At 38.4% G+C, this 3,976-nt stretch overlaps 1 long non-coding RNA gene across 1 annotated transcript; it reads right to left on the bottom strand.

Annotated features, from left to right (window-relative positions):
• Positions 1-708: 708 nt before the first annotated feature.
• LOC139001114 (uncharacterized) lies at positions 709-2,188 on the bottom strand. The gene is made up of 3 exons (XR_011469853.1): positions 1,872-2,188; positions 1,535-1,719; positions 709-1,030 (listed from the first exon to the last, which is right to left on the bottom strand). It is a non-coding gene; the product is annotated as an uncharacterized lncRNA (long non-coding RNA).
• Positions 2,189-3,976: the final 1,788 nt, after the last annotated feature.

Genomic DNA, 3,976 nt, shown 5'->3' with positions numbered 1-3,976 from the left:
TTATTTTATTTTATTTTATTTTATTTTATTTTATTTTATTTTATTTTATTTTATTTTATTTTATTTTATTTTATTTTATTTTATTTTATTTTATTTTATTTTATTTTATTTTATTTTATTTTATTTTATTTTATTTTATTTTATTTTATTTTATTTTATTTTATTTTATTTTATTTTATTTTATTTTATTTTATTTTATTTTATTTTATTTTATTTTATTTTATTTTATTTTATTTTATTTTATTTTATTTTATTTTATTTTATTTTATTTTATTTTATTTTATTTTATTTTATTTTATTTTATTTTATTTTATTTTATTTTATTTTATTTTATTTTATTTTATTTTATTTTATTTTATTTTATTTTATTTTATTTTATTTTATTTTATTTTATTTTATTTTATTTTATTTTATTTTATTTTATTTTATTTTATTTTATTTTATTTTATTTTATTTTATTTTATTTTATTTTATTTTATTTTATTTTATTTTATTTTATTTTATTTTATTTTATTTTATTTTATTTTATTTTATTTTATTTTATTTTATTTTATTTTATTTTATTTTATTTTATTTTATTTTATTTTATTTTATTTTATTTTATTTTATTTTATTTTATTTTATTTTATTTTATTTTATTTTATTTTATTTTATTTTATTTTATTTTATTTTATTTTATTTTATTTTATTTTATTTTATTTTATTTTATTTTATTTTATTTTATTTTATTTTATTTTATTTTATTTTATTTTATTTTATTTTATTTTATTTTATTTTTACAGCCTGTCTCTGCCGGCGGGGACCCCGCCATCCACAGAGAGAGCGCAGGTCGACCAGATGGCCCGACCTGGACTTCTGTCTCTGATCGTGGATCAGAGTGATTTGGGTCGATTGAAATGTTGACAGGATACTTTTTAATTTAATTTATTTATTTTTCTTTATTTGATCTGCTTGACCGGGGGCGGGGCCGAAGAGCAAAGAAATGTTGACAGGAAACTCACTTTTTTTTTCTTTTTTTAAAAAAAATATACTTTATTGATTTTTTACAGAGTGGAAGGGAGGGAGGGAGGGAGGGAGAGAGAGAGAGAGAGAGAGAGAGAGAGAGAGAGATAAAAACATCAATGAGAGAGAAGCATTGATCAGCTGCCTCCTGCACACCTCCCACTGGGGATGTGCCCGCAACCACGCCCTTGACCGGAATCGAACCTGGGACCTTTCAGTCCACAGGCTGACACTCTATCCACTGAGCCAAACCGGTTAGGACTTTTCTTTCTTTCTTTCTTTCTTTCTTTCTTTCTTTCTTTCTTTCTTTCTTTCTTTCTTTCTTTCACGTACAGCCCGCATACAATGACACATTCTTATCATGAATCCACCTTTACTACTATTTATTTATTTATTTATTTATTTATTTATTTATTCATTCATTCATTCATTCATTCATTTATTTATTTATATGTACAGCCCGGCTTATCACAGCGTTATACATGTATGGGTCTCTCAAACAAAACCCCAGAAAACACGTTGCAATGCTTACCCGTCCTGTTTCTATTCGTATCAACGCTTCAACCCTTTAGGGATGTTTCCAGGCGGCGGCGGCACAGTGCGGGGCGTGTTCACTGAAAGGAAATTCCTAAATCGCCCTATATTCGCTCGCGGAGGAAATTTCAAAGTCTGACAGTCCTTCATCCGCATCGTGGGAGTGTCTGTCCTTCTTGACTGCTAGGTGGAAACGAGAGAGAGAGAGAGAGAGAGAGAGAGAGAGAGAGAGAGAGAGAGAGAATGAGAATGAGAATATGAAGCTTTCAAACGCGCCCTCCCCGCCTCCCCCCCCCCCCCCCCCCCCCCCCCAGTACCGGACCCTGCGTTCTCACCACCCTGGTGATGACATGATGACGATGCAACCTGTCCTTGTCATGCGCCACCTTCCTGGTGACCGCTTTTATAAGCCTCAAAGCGAGGTCGGCCAGAGGGCCGGGCTGGTCCGTTGTCGTCACAGGGCGGAGCCAAATCAGGGACAGCGCCTGCGCAGTCGGCAGACAGGGGGGCATGAATGGAAGGCAGTGGATCGCCATACTAGCACTTTGGATGGAGGCACATCCATTCTAAATAACACAAAGCAGTACCTGTACCTCAAATGGAAACTTCTTTCGCAGACATGAAAAATGCAGGTCACTTGGACACTATGGACGGCTTTGTCGTGTAGAAATGGGCAGGGGTGAATTAGGCATTCTGAACTTTGTCCTCCTTTGGGTTTGTCCTTGTGATCCAAAGGAACTCTCCCCAGCCAGGAAAGGTATGAGGTGGACTGAAGTGGACCACAGTGGGGTTTCTGGCTGGAAACCACAAACCACACCACTCGCGGCGACCGACCGGGTGTGCCGTGCCGTGCCCTGCCATGCCCCAGAAAGTCATAGTCAGGACTGAACCGAGGACCTTCCTCTTTCTCTTTCTTTTTTCTTTCTTTCTTTCTTTCTTTCTTTCTTTCTTTCTTTCTTTCTTTCTTTCTTTCTTTCTTTCTTTCTTTCTTTCTTTCTTTCTTTCTTCTTTCTTTCTTTCTTTCTTTCTTTCTTTCTTTCTTTTCTTTTCTTCTCTCTCTCTCTCTCTCTCTCTCTCTCTCTCTCCTCTCTCCCCCTCCTTCCTTCCTTTCTTTTTTCTTTTTATTTTATTCTATTTTTTTGGCCCTTCAACCCCCTAAACTTGGTTCCTAGGGGTAGGGGACACACCTCTCCCTCTTCTACTCCAGCTTACTCGCTCTTCCCCTTGCCTCAGATTTGAGTCTCTGCCAAGTGCAAACAGCGGGCGACCTACTACAGAGCCTTGCAGTCAATGGGTAGTCCTTATTCTTGTGTGGGTGACCTTAGTTGAACTTCACACAGGTTGTTTTCTGCATAGGTGGCATTCGAGGAAAACAAACAAAAAACTCAGAATAAGAGCCATGCCCGGTGTCATTAACTAACGAGGTCCTTTGGCATCCTCTCTTCTCCAGTTTCCCTCCTGCCTCCCTCCAATTCTCTCCCTTCCTCTTGCTCCCCCGCTCCTCCACTCCATTCCAGTCTATTCCACTCACCGCCCCCCCCCCCCCCCAGATTCTGTCCATCCTGGGGCTCACACACAGTATACATACATACATACATACATACATACATACATTCGTCCTACACCTGAGTATCAACCAAAGACTTGGAAACAATGAGGAGGAGACTCAAGAAGTAATGCCATTCAAAACTAAACATTAAGTCATTGTGTAAATTCTGTGAAAGGAAAAGTGGATAGGGTATGCCTGTAAATGGCATAGCTCTCCCTGCTCACCTAGCCTTTTCAATGACAGCACCCACCCCATACTCACCCCCTTACTGTCATGGATGCTTTTCATGATCCCTGAGAGGAAGAAAATATCCCCTGTTGCTGAACCCTGGCTTTTCAACACTGCAGATGACCCTCTTGGACAGATGCAGGAACTCTCTCCCTCCCAGTCCCAGAGAGGATGTTTTGACCCACCCTTGATCTCTTTCTTGGTTTGTTTTCTTTCAATGGTGGTAAACACAGACCTCCTTTGAACCTTTGATAAGCCTACAGTTTACATTCACACTCCTTTAGCTTGATTTTTAATACAACTCCCGGGGTCAGGATCACGACTTTAGAGTCACGGTTGGTTCGCCCCATGAGAGGACTCCTGTGTGTGTGTGGGGGGGGGGGGGGGGGTGGCGGGGGGGGGGGGATTGCCCGCTTTGCTTTCTCCCGCCTCCCTAAAATGTCACCAGTGGATTTCATGTAACCCACGTACGGTCTCCTCCTGGGATTGGAGTGTATAAAATAAGGGGGCCGACATTGCCATTCTTTGGAACATCATCTCCCGCCGTTGAGATTGTGCTTCCCGGCGTACGAGCGACATTTCTGGACAGTTTGGCTGAAAGACACTCACAGAAATTCTGCACAGGTTGGAGGATTTCTTACATTGTTGACAAATGCCACACAC

Source organism: Myotis yumanensis, unplaced genomic scaffold, assembly GCF_028538775.1.
Source record: "Myotis yumanensis isolate MYYU_CA2020_CCGP unplaced genomic scaffold, mMyoYum1.0.hap1 SCAF_102, whole genome shotgun sequence".
Classification (NCBI taxonomy): Eukaryota; Metazoa; Chordata; class Mammalia; order Chiroptera; family Vespertilionidae; genus Myotis; species Myotis yumanensis.
This window is presented reverse-complemented; position numbering and strand designations above follow the sequence as displayed.